Source organism: Sapajus apella, unplaced genomic scaffold, assembly GCF_009761245.1.
Source record: "Sapajus apella isolate SASKATOON/1434 unplaced genomic scaffold, GSC_monkey_1.0 scaffold2, whole genome shotgun sequence".
Taxonomy (NCBI): Eukaryota; Metazoa; Chordata; class Mammalia; order Primates; family Cebidae; genus Sapajus; species Sapajus apella.
The window spans coordinates 19,327,825-19,351,908 of NW_022436942.1; the positions used below are offsets into that span (position 1 = coordinate 19,327,825).

At 40.4% G+C, this 24,084-nt stretch overlaps 1 protein-coding gene across 3 annotated transcripts in view; it reads left to right on the forward strand.

The window, feature by feature from the left end:
• R3HDM2 (R3H domain containing 2) overlaps positions 1 to 24,084 on the forward strand; it is a 187,556-nt gene that overhangs the window by 61,037 nt on the left and 102,435 nt on the right. Inside the window, exon 1 of one of the 3 annotated variants that reach the window (XM_032289713.1) lies at positions 15,376 to 15,458. The exons of the other annotated variants lie outside the window; for them this stretch is intronic. The gene's annotated coding sequence lies outside the window, so the exon portion shown is untranslated. Of the gene's footprint in view, positions 1 to 15,375; positions 15,459 to 24,084 lie in introns of those variants that run through there. 3 annotated transcript variants of the gene reach the window in all.

Consider the following 24,084-nt stretch of genomic DNA (forward strand, 5'->3'; position numbering starts at 1 on the left):
ATTCCTCAAGGACCTAGAAATAGAAATTCCATTTGACCCAACAATCCCATTACTGGGTATATATCCAAAGGATTATAAATTGTTCTCTTATAAAGACATATTCACACGAATGTTCATTGCAACACTGTTTACAATAGCAAAGACTTGGAACCAACCCAAATGCCCGTTGATGGTAGACTGGACAGGGAAAATGTAGCACATATACATGAAGGAATACTATGCAGCCATAAAAAACAATGAGTTCATGTTCTTTGTAGGGACATGGATGAACCTGGAAACCATCATTCTCAGCAAACTGACACAAGAACAGAAAATCAAACACTGCATGTCCTCACTCATAGGCGGGTGTTGAACAATGAGAACACATGGACACAGGGGGGGAAGCATCACACACTGAGGTCTGTTGGGGGGGACTAGGGGAGGGACAGCAAGGGGGTAGGGAGTTGGGGAGGGATAACATAGGGAGTCATGCCAGATACAGGTAATGGGGATGAAGGCAGCAAACCACATTGCCATGTACGTGTGTACCTATGCAACAATCCTGCATATTCTTCACATGTACCCCAGAACCTAAAGTGCAATAATATATATATATATTTAAAAAAACATATCTTCCTATGTCATTTAGATATACTTTCTCTAGCGTAACTGCTCTTGCCAAATGGTACCATTGTTTATTAGCTCTCTTGTTACCAGATTTGCTAAATTTCTCAAAAATATTTGATTATTTGAGAAAGTACATTAGAATTTGGCATTTGGTTTGTGTGACAATTTCGGCAGCGCCCTTTATTTCGAAGAGCTTGGGAATTTGTTGACAGAAATCCATTTTCTCTGTGACTCCTGATTTCCCCCACACCCTGCTCCAAGGCTTTCTAGCCTGTGGTCTATTTTTAAATCCTGCTGCTGTGCTCTGTATTGCGGCAGTTCTTTTCCTGAATTATTTATCATTGTTGGGAGCTGAATGGAGCAGCATGTTTTTTCACCACTGCTCATTAGGACTTACGTGGCTGTCTTCAACTTGGTGGACAGATCTGGTTCATGTTAAATCTCACTGGCCCATCCCGGGAAGGCTTCAAGATAGTATAAGAACAGGCCACAATTGTCCAGGCACTTTGAGAGGCTGAGGCAGGCAGATCACCTGAGGTCAGGAGTTCAAGACCAGCCTCACCAACATAGAGAAACCCTGTCTCTACTAACAATGCAGAATTAGTTGGGCATGCCTGTAGTCCCAGCTACTTGGGAGGCTGAGGCAGGAGAATGGCTTGAACCCAGGAGACAGAGGTTGCGGTGAGCTGAGATTGTGCATTGCATTCCAGCCTGGGCAACAAGAGCAAAACTCCTTATCAAAAAACAAAACAAAAACAGGCCACAATCTGTATTGTAAATTTTACAATCTATATTGTAAATTGTTCAAACTTTTGGATTATCGTTATTTTGTTTCAGCAGCAGTGGGACAGAGAGAAGCTATGCCATGTTCTTCCCTTAGACTATGCTCAAATATATTGTGTTATACTGGCTTTTGTGATAATATATACTTTTTGTTTTTACAGTTGTTGCATTGATGTTGCTTTTTAGAGGAAGGTAGAAGAGAAGTCCTTATGAGAAGCACAGCGTTAAATCAAGGTTCATTTTAGTTATAAATATGACCTGGATATTTGGAGATATTTTCAAATTCTCTGTTTTGGGGGTTTGGATTGTGGGGATTGGCTTGTTTTGTTTGGGAGTATTCTCATTTTCTGTTTTCTCATCTTATTGCAGACTATAGGCTTGGAAGAACAATGACAAAAACCTGAGAGCAAGGCAGTTATTTTGAATGGTATTTCTTTCTTTTTCTGTTTTGCAGGGCATCAGAACTGATGTTTCTTTTGTCTTCATTCTGTTTTTTTCTGCATCCTGTCTTTCATGAAAATATTTTTCTCTCCCTTGATATCACTGCTTTTTTCTTTTTGATGTATGAATACACAGCTACTTCTGTGTTCTTTGCTTCTTTAAATAGTTAACCCTTTTCTGTCACTGTAGGCAGGAAAAGGGTAGCTGTTAATCATTTACTCACTGAAGACGGTAAAACTTTGCCTGCCCTACTTTGTTGGCTGTCTCTGAGTTTATGTGTGTGTACCTTAAAAAAAAAAAAAAGTAATGGTATATATTTGGTTCCCATTCCTTGAGTAATGATGAAATATTTTCATATTTTGAACCAGAACAAATTTTGGTCTTCTGTTGCTGCTTCTAGTCAGTTCTGCTGGCCCAGAAACTGGTATATCACTGCTCAGTGATTTCTGTTATTATTGTGCTTCATTCATTCTCCTGTAATAGTGGCTCTGAGTTGCATAAATCCCATATTTCTCAGCAGCTTATATCAGCTTTGCTGACTGACTGTTGTCCTGACATTAGTGAGTTTTTTTGACTGTGCCAGCCACGTTGAACTAGACTAAATTTACAATTTTTCTCTTGTGCTTTTGCTCCCCTCTTAGTTATCTTGCCCTCTGTATGAGTCCATTTTCACACTGCTATAAAGATACTACCTGAGACTGGGTAATTTATAAAGGAAAGAGGTTTAGTTGACTCACAGGAAGTTACACTTGGCTGGGGGTGTCCCTCGGGAAATTTACTATCATGGCAGAAAGGGAAGCAGGCTTGTCTTTGAGAGTGCAAGCAAGGGAAATGCCAGACGCTTACGTAATAAAACCATCACTTCTTGTGAGAACTATCACTATTGTGAGAACAGCAGGGGGGGACCGCCCCCATGATCCAATCACCTCCCTCCCTCAACACCTGGGGATTGTAATTCAAGATGAGATTTGGGTGGGGACACAGAGCCAAACCATATCACCCTCTCTTTGCAAATATATTTCTATTACTCCTTGAAAAGCTGGTTGAAAATTGTATTCTTTAGGAAACTTTCTATGATTTAGGTTATTAAATTCTTATTAATTTATATGTACTCTTTTGTATTTATTTAAACTTCTGGGTGTTTTTGTTTTTGTTTTTGTTTTGAGATGGAGTCTCACTCTGTTGCCCAGGGTGGAGTACAGTGGCACTATCTCAGCTCACTGCAACTTCCACCTCCTGGGTTAAAGCTATTCTCCTGCCTCAGCCTCCCGAATAGCTGGAACTACAGGCTCATGCCACCACGACTGTCTAATTTTTGTATTTTTAGTAGAGATGGGGTTTTACCATGTTGGCCAGGCTGGTCTTGAATACCTGACCTCAGGTGATCCACCCACCTCGGCCTCCCAAAGTGCTGGGATTATAGGTGTGAGCCACTGCACCCGGCCTAAACTTCTGTTTTGAAGGTGCTTATAATTTAAAGCACAGTCCCTGCACTCAGAGTTATCTTAGGAGAAAATAAGAAATGAAGCAACTTCTTTTTCTTTTATTATTTTGAATTTCTGTTGCTTTTAAATTTCATATATAGATTTTTAAATTCCAGATTTCAATTGTAAGGGCAGGAGCAAGGATCTTGTTTCCTGTGGAATCTTATGAACTGTTCCTACTGCCCTCATCCATCTTACCTTGGGGCAGACTTGTTGGATGATAGAGTAACGGTGTAGGAAAGAGGGATCTTAGGTATTGGGGATTTTCTGTTTGTGCCTTTGGAGTGGTAAAAATTCTAAGTATTTATAGTCTTACTTGAAATTATATTTTGGAGACTAAAATGACACAGACTACAAATTGAATGTACAAAAAAAGGCATGCTAGATTTCTGAAATAGCCACCCAAGTTTTCTCTGCATAACAAAGTGAGTGCTTATTTATTACTGGCATGCTAGAATGGTGGCCTACTTGAGCTAAAGTCTGTCTCTGATGGCCTGATGATGTAGTTTTACACTCTTAATAAAACTGAGTTCACATCAATTTATGATGAAAGTCTTTTATATGACTTTCAGAACCAGAATCACATATTATCTGCATAGTTGTTAAGCTCATTTTAGCACAAGAGTTCGGTTTGCCTTGGAGATCTTAATTCAGAACTAGGGTTGTTGACCTTTTAAGAGGTGGAGCTACATTTGATTTTCCTGACGCTTGAGATCATTTAATGGTGTTAAGATGCTGGGGTAGGAATAGGAAGTGGGAAATGGGAGAGTCGGGGTAAGTGACAAAGTTCTTGAGTAAAGGCTAGGAGGGAAACTACCTGAGGTTACTTATTTGACTAATCCATCTGTATTAGAATTAGGAGATTGTAAATTAGTCTCCAGATGACTTGTGCTGCCTTCTTAGTCCCACCCTAGCCATGCCAGACAAGTCTTCAGCGCTGGCCCTGCTGACTGTGTGCAAAGTTAAAGAACAGTCCCCAAATCCACCCTGACTTCTGGTGTCAACTGCAGAGTTTGGTGAGGGGTCCCCAAGATCACTCTTGGGTTGAATAATTTGCTAGAATGACTCATAGAACTCACTAAAGCTATTATACTCGCAGTGAAGAGACAGACTAAAATCAGCCAAAAGAAATATGGGCAAAGTCCAGGAGGGTTTCAGATGGTGAGCTTCCAGTTTTCCTTTCCCATTGGAGTCATGGATAGTGTAACTCTTCCTGTCAGCGGTGTGTGGTAATACACATGGAGTATTGCCAACCAAGGAAGCTTATGTAAGCTTTGATATCCTGAATTTTTATTGGGGCTCCATCACATAGATATAATTTGCGGCCAGGTGGCTGACCTCAGTCTCCAGCCCTTCCTGGGGTTGAGTTGATAGTATGTAATCTAAAGTTCTCACTATAAATCATATTGGTAGACTTATCTGGCATGGCTTAAGTCCCCTAGTATATTGACTGTTATCAAGAGGATATTCGAAGAATTTAACATTACTTCCTAGGAGCTAAGGGCAAATGCCAGACCTCTCTTTGGGCAAGGTTAAATTCATTACTACATACTGTGCTAGTTGAAGTGTTAGGCCTAACTAAGAGGAAGGGGAAGGGAACTAGTTTAGAGTTTTTTGAGCTAAGAAAATGTATTTTCTGCTCAAAAAGTTAAATATATATACATTGATTTAAAAAAAAAAAAAAAAAAAAAAAGCAGATCCAGCCAGGTGCAGTGGTTAATGCTTGTAATCCCAGCACTTTGGGAGGCCAAGGTAGGCGGATTACCTGAGGTCAAGAGTTCAAGAACAGCCTGACCAACATGGAGAGACCCTGTCTACTAAAAATACAAAATTAGCCAGGCATGGTGGTACTTGCCTGTAATGCCAGCTACTTGGGAGGCTGAGACAGGAGAGTCACTTGAACCTAGGAGGCAGAGGTTGTGGTGAGCCAAGATTGCGCCATTGCACTCTAGCCTGGGTAACAAAAACAAAACTCCATCTCAAAAAAAAAAAAAAAGTAGATCCAAGTTGATAGAATGCTCCCAGGAACCTAAGAGACACAAACTCAGATCATTCCTGGTGGAATATACCTCAACCCTGGCTTCAAAGAATTTTTTTGTGTGTGTGATTTTAAGGAGCAGAGAGTTTAATAGGCAAGAAGGAAGGGAGAAGACACAAGGAAGAAGCTCCCTGTTACAGAGACGGGATGGGGCGGGAAGGCTCCAAAACCAAAAGAGTAGGTCCTCAGAATTCTTGAAGATATATTACAAACATATATGAGCTTATAATAGTAACCAAAATACCAAAAAAAAAAAAAAAAAAAAAAAAAGAAACAAGATTCTGTGAACTAGTGTTAACAGAAACAACTAAACTAGACCCCACAGAAACTTTAGGTATTGGAATTATTGGATATAGAACATAAAATATATTTAATGAAGTAGAACAGTGAATAAAGACCAAGAATAAGAAATGAGAGATTAAAGCAAGACTGGTTGGTTTGTAAAGTGAGCAATTAGATAATTTTAGAAATAAAAAAAAATAATGATTAAAAGCTAGAAAGTGGAAGAGAACTTACAGTTCTGGTAATAGCTGTGTAACAAGAAGCTGATTTATGACACTGCCTCAAACAAGTGAATACTTGGACAAAGTATATGAAAAAATATTTTCAGATATTGGACAAAGAATAGCACAGAACAGTAATTCCTGAGAGAAAAGAAACAAGTTGAGTACTATGATTATCTGCCTTATAGCCTGAAGAAAGTTTCTGGGTTAAAATTACGAAATTATTGAATTTCAGGTTCAAATTATAGAACCTGAGGGTGATCTTGGGGACCCTCCAAACTCTGCAGTCGGTGCCAGAAGTGGAGGTGGATTTGGGGACTGTTCTCTAACTTTGCACACAGTCATCAGGGCTCAAGTGGGACTAAGAAGGCAGCACAAGGTAGGGAGGGATATGCATACAGAGCTGGCAATCTTAAATTGAGGAGATAGAGGTAGGGATGAGAAGCCAAGGCAGCTAGAATTTGTGGGGCAGAGTATTTAAGAGGAAAGAGCTTCTTGAGAAAAAGAGAACTCTAGAAATCTGCAGAGGGTTCCCCTACACCTGCACTGTGCAATACAGTAGCCACTAGCTATGTGTGGATTCTTAAATAGAAATTGAGTTCCTCAATTATACTAACTACAATTCAAGTACTTAGTAGCCACAGTTTCATCATCACAGAAAGTTCTATTGAACTTTCCTGTCATTCATAGATGCTTTAGTTGAATACTAGTCCATTCATTGGTGTGAAGAAACTACTCAAGGCCAGAGAAAGACTTCTGGAAAGGATTAGTTAGAATAGTCGAGGAATAAAGGGCCACTAGCCAGAGTAGAAACACCTAACACCTGGGACATTGAGTAGAGTCCTTAGAAGGATATTGCCTCAGTAGTGATACCAAATTAGCTGTAGTCTAAAGGCTGCCAGAGGACTGGCCTAATAAAGCATTAAAAACAAGGCCTCAGAAAGATCAAGATCAAACTGTTTCTAAGTTACTGAGTCTCAAAGTCCAAAATTAGTTAAAGGAATATTTTAAAACTCTAGCAACCAACAATGTAGAATTTACATTTGGTATCTGGTCACAAATTATCAGGGATACAAATAATCAGAGAATACAGTCCATAATGAGGAAAAAAACAGTCAATAGAAATAGACCCAGAAATGATTCAGAAAATGAATGTTAAGTAGAGATACGGAAGATATAAAAATGACCAAAATCTAACTTTTAAAAATGAAAACCTCAATGCCTGAGATGAGAAATATAGTGCCCAGGATTTTTACAGCAGATAGGCACAGCAGAAGAAAAAAATTAGTGAACTTGAAGACATAGCAAACGAAACTTACTCAAAATGTAACGTAGGAAAAAAGACTAAGTGTATTGGCTCACACCAACACATAATCCCAGCACTTTGGGAAACCAAGGTGGGAGGATCACTTGAGTCAAGGAGTTCAAGGCCGCAGTGAACCAAGATCATACCACAGCACTCCAGCCTGGACAACTGAAAGAGAGCCTGTCTCTAAATAAAAAGTAGACAGACAAAAAAATAATAAGTGAAGAGTATCAGTGAGCAGTGGGACGATACCAAGCAGTCTAAAAACGTGTAATTGGAGTCTCAGGAAAGTGGGAAGAAAGGCAAATATTTGAAGAAATAATGGCTGAAATTTTTTGAGTTTAGTGAAAACTGTAATCCCACAGATCTGGAAAACTCACTGAAGATTTTCTGTTCATCGCTGATCTTTTTTTTTTTTTTCTTTTGTTTTTTTGAGATGGAGTCTCGCTCTGTCACCCAGGCTGGAGTGAGGTGGTGTGATCTCCACTCACTGCAACTTCCACTTCCTGGGTTCAAGCAATTCTCTCGCTTCAGCCTCCTGAGTAGCTGGGATTACTGAGTAGGCTGAAGATGAAGAAGAGGGGTTGGTCTTGCTGTCTCAGGGATGGAAGAGGGGAGGAGGGGAAAGGAGAGGCAAGAGAGGCAGGCACACTTGGTGTAACTCCACAGAAATAGAAATACATATAATTTATGTTTGACTGTTTTGCCTTTTTTTTTTTTCTTCGAGACAGGGTCTCACTCTGTTTCCCAAGATGGAGTGCAGTGGCGTGCTCATGGCTCATTGCAACCACTGCTTCCCAGGCTCAAGCAGTCCTCCCACCTTAGCCGCCGAGTAGCTGGGACTGTAGATCTGCACCACTGCGCCTGGCTAATTTTTGTATTTTTTATAGAGGCAGGGTTTCGCCACGTTGCCCAGGCTCTCAGTGATTTTCTTAATGATGTCTGGAAACTCATCTGTTGCTTCTTGCTTGGCAAAAGCTGCCGCTTCTGTTATCTTGACATTTTTAAAACCCAACCTCTTTCTAAAATTATCAAACTATCTTTTGCTGGCATTAAATTCTCTAGCTTTAGATCCTTCATCTTCGTTTTGCTTTAGTTGTCATATGATGACCTCTTTTTCCTCAAGTCATATTAGAGTCTATAGGTGTGCCTTTCTTAGCTTTTTTTTTTTTTTTTTTTGGAGGGCCTTACTTTGTCACCCAGGTTGGAATGTTATAATGAACTCCTGGGCTCAAGTGCTTCTCCTGTCTCAGCCTCCTGAGTAGCTGGGACTACAAGTGCATGCCACCACACCCAGCTAGTTTTTAATTTTTGTAGCGACAGCATCTCGCATTGTTGGCCAAGCTGCTCTTGAAATCCCGGCTTCAAATGATCCTCCTGCTACAGCTTCCCAAAGTGTGGGGATTACAGGCATGAGCCAGTGTTGTTTTTTTTTCTTTTTAGACAGAGTCTCTCTTCTGTCGCCAGGCTGGAGTGCAGTGGCGCAATCTCGGCTCACTGCAACTTCTGCCTCCCAGATTAAAGTGATTCTCCTGCCTCAGCCTTCCTAGTAGCTGGAACTACAGGCAAGCACCACCATGCCTGGCTAATTGTTTGTAATTTTTAGTAGAGATGGGGTTTCTCCATGTCCATCAGGCTGTTCTCAAACTCTCCACCTCAGGTGATCCGCCCACCTCTGCCTCCCAAAGTGCTGAGATTACAGGTAAATTAATTAGTTTAATTAGTAAATCAAAGCCAACAATATGTAAAATGGATAATACATCATGATCAAGTAGGGTTTATCACAGGAATTTAAGGTTCATTTAACATTCAGAATTCAACCAATGTAATTCTCTATTAACAAACTGAAAAAATAACCCATGATCATCTCAATAGAAGCAGAAAAAGCGTTTGACAAAATGTAGCTTCCTTGAGAACCACTGGGTTAAAACAAGAAAATTTAGGCTTTACTCATGTTAAAAACTCTGAATAAATGAGAAGGAAATGTCTTCAATTGATAGAAGGCTATTATGAAAAACCTACATCTAATATAATACTTAATGGTAATACTGAATTCTCTGCCCCTAAGAATAAGAAAAGGGCGTGGGTATTTGCTTTTACTGATTTATTTATTTTTTTTTTTTAGAGACAGGGTCTTGCTATGTTGCCCAGGCTGGAGTGCAGTGGCTGTTCACAAGCACGATCCCACTACTGATCAGCACGGGAGTTTTGACCTGCTCCGTTTCCGACCTGGGCCGGTTCACCCCTCCTTAGGCAACCTGGTGGTCCCCCGCTCCGGGGAGGTCGCCATATTGATGCCGAACTTAGTGCGGACACCTGATGGGCATAGCGCACTACAGCCCTGAACTCCTGGGCTCAAGCCATCCTCCCGCCCCAGCCTCCCGAGTAGCTGGGACTACAGGCACGTGCCACCGCGCCCGGCTACTGATTCTTTTCAATATAATATTGATGAGTCTGGTCAGTGTACAAAGTGAGGGGGTGGGGGGAAACAATAAAAGGCATAACACTGAAAAGGGAAAAACAGTTTTCCCGCTACAGAGGATAGCATCATGTATGTAGAGTATCATAAAATCTATGCAACTAGGAAAATTTAGGAAGGTTGCAGATTACAAAGTCAGTATGTAAAAATCCATTATATGTTTATATGCTGGTAGGAGCAATCTGAAATCGGTAAAACATAACATGTACAAATAGCACAAAAATATTAAATACTCAGGGCTAAATTTGACAAGACACATGCAATACCATTATTTGAATATTTTATTTTTTTTTGGAGATGGAGTCTCGCTCTGTTTCCCGTCTGGAGTGTAGTGACGTAATCTCAGCTCACTGCAACCTCTGCTTCCTGGGTTCAAGCCATTCTCCTGCCTCAGCCTCCGGAGTAGCTGGGATTACAGGTATGTACCACCATGCCTGGCTAATTTTTGTATGTGTAGTAGAGACGAGGTTTCACCATGTTGGTCAGGCTGGTCTTGAACTCCTGACCTTGTGATCCACCCGCCTTGGCCTCCCAAAGTGCTGGGATTACCGGTGTGAGCCACCGTGCCCAGCCAATACCATTGTTTATTGATCAAAACATTGCTTATGGATCAGAAGACTTCAGATTTTAAAATTCTTCCCATGTCCACAGATTCAGTACAATCCCAATTGACAAAATTGTCTGGAGGTACAAAGGGTCTAAAATAGACAAAACCAGTTTGAAAATGAAGACTAAAGTTGGAAGACTTAAACTACCTGATTTCAAGACTTATTATAAAAGTTCATTAATTAAAATGGTATGTGAAATATACATGTCAGTTGATTTTTGACAGAGTTGCCAAGTCATTTCAGTGGGAAAGATGACTTTTTAAGAAGTGATTCTTAAACAATTGGATAACCATATTAAAACTTTCAAACTTACATCATCAAAAAATTAATTCAAAATGGATCATAAATCTGGGTGTGGTGGCTCATGCCTTTAATCCCAGTACTTTGGGAGGTGGAGGTGGAAGGATTGCCTGAGGTCAGGAGTTTGAGGCCAGCCTGGACAACATAGCAAGACCTTGTCTCTTCTAAAGAAGAAGCAAACAGGCCCGGTGTGGTGGCTCACGCCTGTAATCTAAGCACTTTGGAGGTCAAGGCGGGTGGATCACCTGAGGTTGGGAGTTCAAGACCAGCCTGAGCAACATGGTGAAACCCTGTCTTTATAAAGAAAAAGCAAACAAAAAATCTAGCCTGGCCTGGTGGCACACGCCTGTAATCCCAGCTACTCAGGAGGGTGAGATAGGAGAATTGCTTGAATTTGGGAGGTCAAGGCTACAGTGAGCTGTGATTATGCCACTGCATTCCAGCCTGGAAATAGAGCAAGGCCCTGTCTCAAAAATAAAATTCTCTTTTAAAGACTGTTGAGAAAATGAAAAGGCACGTTTCAGACTGGCAGGAAATGTAAGTTTTAGACAATACTCACATGTAGAAATATGAATAGCTCTTAGAATTCATCAATAAGAAGACAGCCCACTTAAAAAATGGACAAGAGATGTGAACAAACACTTGGCCAAAGAAGATATGGGGTTGACAAATGGGCACATGAAAAGATGTTCAACATTAGTCATTAAGAAAATGCAGACTGGGTGCAGTGGCTCACTTCTGTGATTCTAGCACTTTGGGAAGCTAAGGCAGGCAGATCACTTGAGGCTAAGAGTTCAAGACCGGCCTGGCCAACATGGTGAAACCTCATCTCTACTAAAAATACAAAAAAATTAGTTGGGTATGGTGGTCTGTGTCTGTGGTCTTAGCTACTCTGGAGGCTGAGATATGAGAATCGCTCGGACCTGGGAGCCAGAGGTTACATGAACTGAGATCGCGCCACTGTACTCGAGCCTGCATGACGGAGTGAGACTCTGTCTCAAAAACAACAACAACAAACCCCCACCAAACAAAAAGCCAGGCCATACCAAATGTTGATGAGACTGCGGAGCAGTTGGAATGCTCATGTAACTGATAAGAATGTAAGATGGTACAACCACTTTGAAACAGACTTAAAAAAAAATAGGCCAGGTGCAGTGGCTCATGCCTGTAGTCCCAACTCTTTGGGAGGCCAAGGTGGGCAGATCACCTGAGGTCAGGAGTTCAAGACCAGCCTGGCCAACATGGTGAAACCCTGTCTTTACTAAAAATACAAAAATTAGCAGGGCATGGTGGCGCACGCTTGTAATCCCAGCTACTCAGAAGGCTGAGTCGGAGAATTGCTTGAACCCAGGAGGTGGAGGTTACAGTAAGCTGAGGTTACACCACTGCACTCCAGTCTGGGTGACAGAGTGAGACTCTGTCTCAACAAAAATGAACATATTCTTACCACAAGAGACATCCATTCTACCTCTGCATCTTTTTGCAAGAGAAATGAATCCATATGACCATGTCAAGATTTATATGTTAATTTTTGTACTTGCTCTATTTGCAATAGTAAAAAATTGGAAATAGTTCAGTATGGTGGCACACACCTATAGTTCCTAGCTATTCGGGAGTGTGAGGTGGAAGGATCCCTGTAGTCCAAGAGTTTGAGGCCAGCCTGAGCAACATATCAAGACGCCATATCTAAAAAATAAAAATAAATTAAAAATTGTAAACAACTCAGATATTCCTCAACACGTAAATGAATAAAATTGGGCTTTATCTATACAGTCGTATATAACTCTAAAATGAACGATTTATTGATATATCAGTACCTGGTATTATAAGACATTAATTTTTAAAGGCTTTTGATGGTCTGTTGGTGTGACATGGAATTTTTGGTTTTAATTTGTATTTTCCTAATTCCTAGGAGAAGGTGAAATTCTCTTTAGTAGTAGTCATTTGGGTTTCTAATTTTTACTCTTTGCCAAGTTTTCTAATTACTTATTTGTCTTTTTCTTGTTGGTTTGTAATTATTTATGTACCAATTATTTGTCCTATATGTATGTTTCACAAAAAAACTTGTAGTCTGTAGCTTATTTTTTTTTTTTTTTTTGAGACGGAGTTTCACTCTTGTTACCCAGGCTGGAGTGCAATGGCACAATCTCGGCTCACCGCAACCTCTGCCTCCTGGGTTCAGGCAATTCTCCTGCCTCCGCCTCCTGAGTAGCTGGGATTACAGGCACGTGCCACCATGCCCAGCTGATTTTTTGTATTTTTAGTAGAGATGGGGTTTCACCATGTTGACCAGGATGGTCTCGATCTCTGACCTCGCGATCCACCCGCCTCGGCCTCCCAAAGTACTGGGATTACAGGCGTGAGCCACCGCGCCCGGCCCTGTAGCTTATTTTTTTTTAACTGTTTATGAATTTTAAAAATTGTATAGAAGTTTTCAAAAGTTTCAGTCTTTTTTTTTTTTTCCTGGTTTGTGCTAATTCTTATTCAATAAACCTTTTTTTTTTTTTTTTTTTTTGGTGAGACAGTCTTGGTCTGTTGCCAGGCTGGAGTGCAGTGGCGCAATCTAGGTTCACTGCAACCTCCGGCTCCTGGGTCTAAGTGATTCTTCTGCCTCAGCCTCCTGAGTAGCTGGGACCACAGGCCCGTGCCACCACACCCGGCTAATTTTTGTATTTTTTGTAGAGATTGGGTTTCACCATGTTGGCCAGGATGGTCTTGATCTCTTGACTTCGCGATCCACCCGCCTCGGCCTCCCAAAGTGCTGGGATTACAGGCATGAGCCACTGCGCCCGGCCCAAGAAATCCTTCTCTATGTTGAGGTCATTAAGAATCTCGTATATTTGTTTTTGAAAGTTTTAAGGATTTACTTTTCATGTGTAGATCTTTAATCTACCTGAAATTTAGGTTTGTGTATGATGTGAATAGGGCTCTAATTTTTTTCTATATGAATAACTAGTTGCCCTAAAACTTCTGCTATTGAATCTTAATTATGCCTTTAATACAATCAAGTTTGGGGGCATGTACAGGATCTCTGTTCTTTTCCCATTGATCTGCTCAATTCCCACATGTCTTAATTACTGTATAAGAAGCCTGCTGGGAGCAGTGGCTCATGCCTGTAATCCCAGTACTTTGGGAGGCTGAGGCGGGTGGATCACTTGAGGAGTTTGAGACCAGCCTGGCCAACATGGTGAAACCCTGTGTCTACAAAAAGTACAAAAATTAGCTGATGTGGTGGTGTGTGCCTGTAGTCCCAGCTACTTAGGAGGCTGAGGCAGGAGAATCACCTGAGCCTGGGAGGCAGAGGTTCCAGTGAGGTGAGATCATGCCACTACACTCCAGCCTGGGTGACAGAGTGAGAATACGTCTCAAAAAAAATAAAAATAAAAAAGCCTAGTTGGCAGATTTTCCCATCTTATTCATCTTATTTAAACTCCATTGACATTCTTGTTGGAATGGAATTGAATTTAAAGATTAACATGGTAGAACTGGCTTTGCAATACTGAGTCTTTCTAGCCAGAGATGTGGTCTCTGACTCCATTTGTTTGGATTATTTATACCCTTCAATAACATTTCATAAGTTTTTCATTAAAGATCTTTCTTCCCTAGATAGTTTTCTTGTTGTTGTTGTTGCTGCTGCTGTTGTTTTTTGAGATGGAGTCTTGCCCTCTTGCCCAGGCTGAAGTGCAGTTGTACCATCTTGGCTCACGGCAGCCTCCGCTTCTTGGGTTCAAGCAATTCTTCTGCCTCAGCCTCCCATGCCCTAAGTAGTTTTGTTAATTATCGTATTTCCTTTTTCTGTTGTTAGAATATAGACACACTGTTAATTTGGGTTCACTGATCTTCATTTCAGCTAAACTCTTAAGTGCTAAATGTTTGGTATTTAGATTTTCTTGGGGACTAGACAGCTACATTGGTTAAACTTAGGAAAGTTTTGTTTCTTTCTAATTATACCTTCCTTTGTTTGTTTGTTTGTTTTTTTGAGATGGAGTTTCTTTCTTGTTACCCAGGCTGGAGTGCAGTGGCGTGATCTCAGCTCACCGCAACCTCCGCCCCCTGGGTTCAGGCAATTCTCCTGCCTCAGCCTCCTGAGTAGCTGGGATTACAGGCACGCACCACCATGCCCAGCTAATGTTTTGTATTTTTAGTAGAGACGAGGTTTCACCATGTTGACCAGGATGGTCTCTATCTCTTGACCTCGTGATCCACCCGCCTCGGCCTCCCAAAGTGCTGGGATTACAGGCGTGAGCCACCGCACCCGGCTACCTTCTTTGTTTTTATGTCTTACTGCTTTTGTCTAAGCCTTCGCATTCAATAATGAATAGAGATGGTGATGGTGAGCATCCTTATGTCCTTCCTGACTATAATGGATGACTTTCTTTCATATAAACTCAGTAATAACAGTACTAACTGCAATTTGTTAAGTGCAGTTAATTAAAAATTTATTTTTTGTAATGTCTTGCAAGACAGAGTTACCCCCATTTTATATATGACATTCAGACAGGTAGAGTAGTAGTTCGCCTGTTAGGCAATTAGTGAGTAGAAGGTCTGGGAATCAGTTTCTGTTAGTTTTCGTGCTTTACCTAGAGAAAATCTCTCAGTGGGGAGAAGTAGAAAGTCTTGCTAAAATGAAATGCTGACATTTTCTTTATGAATTCTCCATCTGCTACATGCTATAGAAATGGCACATACTCCCTCAGTACTCACCAGCCGCAGGCCTTACTTATTGCTTCCTTTTATATCCTGTTGATATGAATGAACACTATTGTTTTTTAGTCTTAATTATTGCTTAATTCAGGTTATGTCTTATTGAACACATAAGTAAATTTTGCCCGTCAGAATCACCAGCAGCCTCAACCATCTAGGCCCAAGCGGTCCTTCCATCTCAGCCTCCTGAGTAGCTGGGACCACATGTGAGCTAATTAAAAAAAAAAAAAAATTTTTTTTTTCTTTTCTTTTTTTTTTGAGGTAGAGTCTCTGTTGCCCAGGCTGAAATGCAGTGGCGTGATCTCGGCCCACTGCAGCCTCCACCTCCTGGGTTCAAGCAATTCTCTGCCTCAGCTTCCTGAGCAGCTAGGATTACAGGCACATGCCACCACGCCGGGCTAATTTTTGTATTTTTAGTAGAGATGGGGTTTCACCATCTTGGCCAGGCTGATCTTGAACTCCTGACCTCGTGATCTACCTGTTTCAGCCTCCCAAAGTGCCAGGATTACAGGTATAAGCCACCGTGCCCGGCCTAATTTTTAAATTTTATGTAAATATAGGGTCTTCCTATGTTACCCAGGATGGTCTTGAACTCCTGAGCTCAAGCAGTCCTCCTGCTTCGGCCTCCCAAAGTATTGAGATTACAGGCATGAGTTTATTCTTTAGACATTTGATGTAGTTGATTGTTTTTGGTTTTGGTTATTTTTTGAGTGAGGTCTTGTTCTGTTGTCCAGTCTGGAGTGCAGTGGTGCAATCCTGGCTCTCTGCAGTTTGAACTCTTGGGCTCAAGGTGTCCTCCCGTCTCTGCCTCCCAAGTAGCTAGGATTAGAGGGTAACCATCACACCCAACCATTTGTTGTAGTTTTATTTACCATCCACATATGGGAGAAGTTTTGGAAGTTTATCTTCTTTTTTTTTTTAATTGCATTTTAGGTTTTGGGGTACATGTGAAGAACATGCAAGATTGTTGCATAGGTACACACATGGCAGTGTGATTTGCTGCCTTCCTCCCCATCACCTATATCTGGTATTTCTCCCCATGCTGTCTCTCTCCAACTCCCCAACCCCTGCTGTCCCTCCCCTATTTCCCCACCGACAGACCCCAGTGTGTGTTGCTCCCCTCCCTGTGTCCATGTGTTCTCATTGTTTAACACCCACCTGTGAGTGAGAACATGTGGTGTTTGATTTTCTGTTCTTGTGTCGGTTTGCTGAGGATGATGGTTTCCAGGTTCATCCATGTCCCTACAAAGAACACGAACTCATCATTCTTTATGGCTGCATAGTATTCCACGGTGTATATGTGCCACGTTTTCCCTGTCCAGTCTATCATCGATGGGCATTTGGTTCCAAGTCTTTGCTGTTGTAAACAGTGCTGCAATGAACGTTCATGTGCATGTGTCCTTATTGTAGAATGATTTATAATCCTTTGGATATATCCCCGGTAATGGGATTGCTGGGTCAAATGGAATTTCTATTTCTAGGTTCTTGAGGAATTGCCATGCTGTCTTCCACAATAGTTGAACTAATTTACACTCCCATCAACAGTGTAAAAGTGTCCCTATTACTCCGCATCCTATCCAGCATCTGATGTCTCCAGATTTTTTAATGATCGCCATTCTAACTGGCGTGAGATGGTATATCTCAATGTAGTTTTGATTTGCATTTCTCTAATGACCAGTGATGGATGAGCATTTTTTCATATGTTTGTTGCCCTCACGTATGTCTTCTTTTGTAAGGTGCCTGTTCATATGCTTTGCCCACTTTTGAATGGGCTTTTTTGTTTTTTTCTTGTAAATCTGTTTTAGTTCTTTGTAGATTCTGGATATCAGTCCTTTGTCAGATAGGTAGATTGCAAAAATTTTTTCCCATTCTGTTGGTTGCCAATTCACTCTAATGACTGTTTCTTTTGCTGTGCAGAAGGGGTGGAGTTTGATTAGGTCCCATTTGTCTATTTTGGCTTTTGTTGCCAATGCTTTTGGTGTTTTAGTCATGAAGTCCTTGCCTATGCCTATGTCCTGAATGGTTTTGCCTAGATTTTCTTCTAGGGTTTTTATGGTGTTAGGTCTTATGTTTAAGTCTTTAACCCATCTGGAGTTAATTTTAGTGTAAGATGTCAGGAAGGGGTCCAGTTTCTGCTTTCTGCACATGACTAGCCGGTGTTCCCAGCAGAATTTATTAAACAGGGACTCCTTTCCCCATTGCTTGTTTTTGTCAGGTTTGTCAAAATCAGATGGTTGTAGATGTGTGATGTTGCCTCTGAGGCCTCTGTTCCGTTCCATTGGTCTATGTCTCTGTTTTGGTACCAGTACCATGCTGTTTTGATTACTGTAGCCTTGTAGTATAGTTTGAAGTCCGGTAGTGTGATGCCTCCAGCTTTGTTCTTTTTGCTTAGAATTGACTTGGCTATGCGGGCTCTCTTTTGGTTCCATATGAAGTTTAAGGTGGTTTTTTCCAGTTCTGCGAAGAAGGTCATTGATAGCTTGATGGGGATAGCATTGAATCTGTAAATTACTCTGGGCAGTATGGCCATTTTCACGATATTGGTTCTTCCTGACCATGAGCATGGAATGTTTCTCCATCTGTTTGTGTCCTCTCTTATTTCATTGAGCAGTGGTTTGTAGTTCTACTTGAAGAGGTCCTTTACCTTCCTTGTTAGTTGTATTCCTAGGTATTTTATTCTCTTTGTAGCAATTGTCAATGGCGGTTCGTTCTTGGCTTAGCTCTCTTTAAGTCTGTTATTGATGTATAGGAATGCTCATGATTTTTGCACATTGATTTTGTATCCTGAGACTTTGCTGAAGTTGCTTATCAATTTCAGGAGATTTTGGGCTGAGACAATGCGGTCTTCTAAATCTACAATCATGTCGTCTGCAAATAGAGACAATTTGACTTACTCCTTTCCTATTTGAATACCCTTTATTTGTTTTTCTTGCCTGATTGCTCTGGCTAGAACTTCCAGTACTATATTGAATAGGAGTGGTAAGAGAGGGCATCCTTGTCTAGTGCCAGATTTCAAAGGGAATGCTTCCAGTTTTTGCCCATTCAGTATGATATTGGCTGTTGGTTTGTCCTAAATAGCTTTTATTATTTTGAGGTACGTTCCATCAATACCTAGTTTATAGAGGGTTTTTAGCTTAAAGGGCTGTTGAATTTTGTCAGAGGCTTTCTCTGCATCAACTGAGATAATCATGTGGTTTTTGTCTTTGGTTCTGTTTATGTGGTGAATTACATTTATAGTCTTGAGTATGCTGAACCAGCCTTGCATCCCCGGGATGAAGCCTAATTGATCATGGTGGGTAAGCTTTTTGATGTGAAGTTGCAATCGGTTTGCCAGTATTTTACTGAAGATTTTTGCATCTATGTTCATCATGGATATTGGCCTGAAGTTTTCTTTTCTTGCTGAGTCTCTGCTGGGTTTCGGTATCAGGATGATGTTGGTCTCATAAAATGATTTGGGACGGATTTCCTCTTTTTGGATTGTTTGGAATAGTTTCAGAAGGAATGGTACCAGCTCCTCTTTGTATGTCTGATAGAATTCGGCTGTGAACTCTTCTGGACCTGGGCTTTTTTTGGGTGGTAGGCTATTAATTGCTGCCTCAACTTCTGCCCTTGTTATTGGTCTAGTCAGGGTTTCGACTTCTTCCTGGTTTAGGCTTGGGAGTATGCAAGTTTCCAGGAATTTATCCATTTCTTCCAGGTTTACTAGTTTATGTACATAGAGTTGTTTGTAATAATCTCTGGTGATGGTTTGTATTTCTGTGGAATCTGTGGTGATATCCCCTTTATCATTCTTTATTGCATCTATTTGATTATTCTCTCTTTTCTTTTTTATTAATCTGGCTATTGGTCTATTTTGTTGATCTTTTCGAAAAACTAGCTCCTGGATTTAATTGATTTTTTGAAGGGTTTTTTGTGTCTCTATCTCCTTCAGTTCTACTCTGATCTTAGTTATTTCTTGTCTTCTGCTAGGTTTTGAGTTTTTTTGATCTTGCTCCTCTAGCTCTTTCAATTTTGACGATAGGGTGTCGATTTTAGATCTTTCCTTGTTTCTCATGTGGGCATTTATTGCTATATATTTTCCTCTAGACACTGCTTTAAATGTGTCCCAGAGATTCTGGTATGTTGTGTCTTTGTTCTTGTTGGTTTCGAAGATCTTTATTTCTGCCTTCATTTCATTGTTTATCCAGTCAACATTCAAGAGCCAGTTGTTCAGTTTCCACGAAGCTGTGCGGTTCTGAATTAGTTTCTGAATTCTGAGTTCTAACTTGATTGCACTGTGGTCTGAGAGACTGTTTGTTATGATTTCCATTCTTTTGCATTTGATGAGAAGTGATTTACTTCCAATTATGTGGTCAGTTTTAGAGTAGGCGTGATGTGGTACTGAGAAGAATGTATATTCTGTGGATTTGGGGTGGAGAGTTTTGTAAATGTCTATTAGATTTGCTTGGTCCAGGTCTGAGTTCAAGTCCTGGATATCCTTATTAATTTTCTGTCTCATTATATCTGTCTAATATTGATAATGGGGTGCTAAAGTCTCCTCCGAAGTTTATCTTAAGGTTTCATCTCTCTTCACTCATGTAAGCTTTCTTTTTCTTTACAAAAAATTTTCTTATGGGAATTTAAACATAAGAAACAATAGAGAATAGTTTAATTTTAAACTTCAATGAATCCAACACCTAGTTTCAACACAGTCTTCTTCCACTTTTTAATTGTTGTTATTGAAGTTGGATTATTTTATTTATTAGTTTTATGTATTTAATTAAATTAATTAATTAAATTTTTTTTGAGACAGAGTCTTCCTCTGTTGCCTAGTCTGGTATGCAGTGGTGCAGTCTTGGCTCACTGCAGCCTCTTTCTTCCAGGTTCAGGCGTTCTTCTGCCACAGCCTCCTGAGTGGCTGGGATTACAGGCGTGTGCCACCACATCTGGCGAGTTTTTAATAGAGACAGGATTTCACCATGTTGGTAAGGCTGGTCTCGAACTCCTGACTTCAGGTGATCTGCCCACCTCAGTCTCCTGAAGTGCTGGGATTACAGGTGTGAGCCACTGTTCCTGGCTAATTTTAACGTATTTTAATAGCAAACTTAGAGAAACAGCACAGAAGACAGACAGCATTAAGAACATGTACTTGGATGTAGGACAACTGAATTAGAAAAATATAGTAAATAGATGGAATTAACTGCATGATAAAAATGCTGCAGACACTATTTAGTTCCCAACAGTAAGAAATTTACTTGATTTTCAAATAATCCAAATTCTGGCATTATCCAGAATAATTCAACAGGTTTATTTATAATTAAACTTGAACTCCTAAAACTTGTCCACTGAAACATTTTGACTTACATTAATGCCTTATATACCCAAATTTATATTAACAATTTATATACAAATGAAAATGGAAAAACAGCTAATACTTGATTTCTGTTTCTCCTTTTTTTTTTTTTTTTTTTTTTTTGGAACAGAGTGTCTCCCTCTGTTGCTCAGGTTGGAGTGCAGTGGTGTGCTGGGATTATAGGTGTGAGTCACTGTGCCCGGCCCTATTTTTTTGTAGACGCAGTGTTTTGCTATGTTGCCCAGGCTGCTCTTAAACCCTCAAGCTCAAGTGATCCTCCTGTCTTAACCTCCCAAAGTGCCTGGATTATAGGTATAAGCCACCACACTTGGCCTTCTTTTTTTATTTCTTAATAATGACAAGGGAGACGAGGTCTCGCTCTTGCTATGTTGCCCAGGCTGGTCTTGAACTCCTTGGCTTAATCAGTCCTCATGCTTCAGCCTCCCAAAATGTTGAGATTATAGGTATGAGCCACTGTGCCAAGCTGATTTCTGTTTCTCACTTTTCCACATACAGTTATATATTTTGGTACCGTTTGACTCCACAGAAAAAAATGTAGAACCATCAGAACTACCAATAACAGGAAAAAGAGATTTTTTTTTCCCCTTGGGATGAAACATCTCTCATCATAGTGGATTTTTTTTCTTTTTTTGAGACCACTGCAGCCTTGAACTCCTCGCCTCAAGTGATCCTCCTGCCTTAGCCTCTCAAAGTGCTGGGATTACAGGCATGAGCCACCATGTCCAGCCCCTAGTGGATTCTTACCACATTCTCCATATATGTAGTATGCTAGCTAGATGTCTTCTGGCGTAATTGTTTCACATTTGGCATGGATAGCACATAGATTAGTGTCTTTTTTTTTTTTTTTTTTTTTTTTGAGACAGGTTCTCACTCTGTTGCCTAGGTTGGCGTGCAGTGGTGCCGGGTGTAGTGGTTCTCACCTTTAATCCCAGTACTTTGGGAGGCCGAGGCAGGTAGGTCACCTGAGGTCAGGAGTTTGAGACCAGCCTGGCCAACATGGCAAAACCCCATCTCTACTAAAAATTCAAAGCATAGCCAGGTGTGGTGGCTCACACCTGTAATGTCAGCTATTCAGGAGGCTGAGGCAGGAGAATTGCTTGAACTCAGGAGGCAGAGGTTACAACGAGCTGAAATTGTGCCATTGCATTCCAGCCTGCACAACAGAGTGAGACTCTGTCTCAAATAATAATAAAAAAATTAATAAATAAGGTGCTTAGGGTAGATTTGGCAAAGTGACTCACACCTGTAATCTCAGCACTTGGGAGGCTGAAGATTGCTTGGGATCACAAGTTTGAGATGATTAGCCTGGACAAGTAAGATCCTTTCTCTGCCAAAAATAAACAAAAAACAAAAATTAGACTGCTGTGGTGATGTGTGCCTGTAGTACAAATTACTTGGGAGGCTGAGGCAGAAGGATCCCTTAAGCCCAGGAGCTTGAGGTTACAGTGAGTTACTATTGCCACTGCACTCCAACCTGGGTGACAGAGTGAATAAAAAAAATTAAAAAATAGAAAGTAAAATTCTTAGAACAGTATCTAGACTCCACAAGTTCTCAAAAAGGTTTTGGCAAATGTAACTTGCTTTTATTACTTTTTTTTTTTTTTTTTTGAGTTGGATTCTTGCTCTCTTGCCCAGGATGGAGGGCAGTGGCATGATCTCGGTTTACTTCAACCTCCATTTACTCAGCCTTCCAAGTAGCTGGGATTACAGGCATCTACCACCATGTCCAGCTATTTTTTTGTATTTTGAGTAGAGATGGGGTTTCACCATGTTGGCTGATTTTGAACTAACCTCAGGTAATCCACCCCACCCACCTTGGCCCCCCAAAGTGCTGGGGTTACAGGCTTGAGCCACCACACCCAGCCTTGCTTTTATCACTTAATGTGTCCCGGAGGTCTTTTCATACAATATTTGGATTTTGTAAATGATTCTTTAACAGAGTAACTTTGTACCAGCCTGGGTGACAGAGCAAGACCCTGTCTCAAAAAAAAAAAAAATTTTTTTTTCTCCCATTTTATAAAAACTCCTCTTTTGTCTTCTCCTTTCTCCATCAGCCAGTTTCACTTTACAACAAAGTTGTTTGAAGAAGTTGTCTATTCTTGGCTATCCCCAATTTATCTTCTTTTTCTTTCTTATACCTACTCCAGTTAGGCTTTCAATACCACTGCCTATTCCTAAATCCAGTAATCAGATAAAAATTGTCATTTCATTTGGCCTATCAGTACTTGATGGAGTGCATCACCTTCTCCTCTTTAAATTGCTTTTTCATTTGCCTTCCAAACCACTATACTGTCTTTTCTCACTGGTCATTTCTTCTTAGTCTCTTTTGTTGTTTCTTCTGACCCTCCCTTTTTTCTTAATGAAAAACTTCAAACATAAAAAGTAAATTTATAATATTATAATGAACTCCCTCATATACCTTTAATAATCATCAGTATTCTATTCTTATTTAATCTATGACTCTACACGTTGCTTATCCTCACTTATTATTTTTAAAAGTCTCATTTGGCTGGGCACGGTGGCTCATGCCTATAATCCCAGCACTTTGGGAGGCCAAGATAAGAGTATCGCTTGAGGCCAGGAGTTCAAGACCAGCCTGGTCAATATAGTAAGACTCCATCTCTGATAAAAAATATAATTTATTAAAAATAATAAAAGTCTCATTTATCAAGTATAATTTACATAGAGTAACTCTCACCCTTTTAGGTGAACAGTTCTGTAAATTTTTACTAACATTTATAATCTTGTAACCACCATCACAATCCAAATATAAAATATTTTCCTCATCTCAAATGGTTACCTTTTGCGCTTTGTAGTTCATTCCCTTCACTTACCCCCAGACTCTGGCAGCCACTAATATGTTTATTGTCTCTATAATTTTGTCTTTTTTTTCAGAATGTCATATAAATGGAATCACATAGTATGTAATTTTTTGTTTATTTGTTTAGTTTTTGTGACAAGAGTCTCACTCTGTCACCCAGGCTGGTACAAAATTTTGCCTCCCGAATTCAAGCAATCCTCCCACCTCAGCCTCTCAAGTAGCTGGGACTACAGGTGTGCACCACTATGCCCAACTAATTTTTGTGTTTTTAGTACAGATACGGTCTCACCATGTTGCCCAGGATAGTCTCAAACTCCTGGGCTCAAGCAGTGCACCTGCCTTGGCCTCCCAAAGTGCTGGGATTATAAATGTGAGCCACTGTGCCTGGCCAGTGTATAACATTTTGAGACTGAGTTTCACTCAGCGTAATGTCTTTGAGATTCATCTAACTTGTTCCTTGTATTAGAAATTCTTTTTGTGAGCCAGGCACAGTGGCTCACGCCTGTAATCCCAGCTCTTTGGGAGGCTGAGGCGGGCAGATCACCTGAGGTCAGGAGTTCGAGACCAGCCTGACCAATATGGTGAAACCCTGTTTTTTTTAAAAAAAAAAAAAAAAGGAGACAGAAAAAAAGAAATTCTTTTTTTTTTTTTTCTTTTT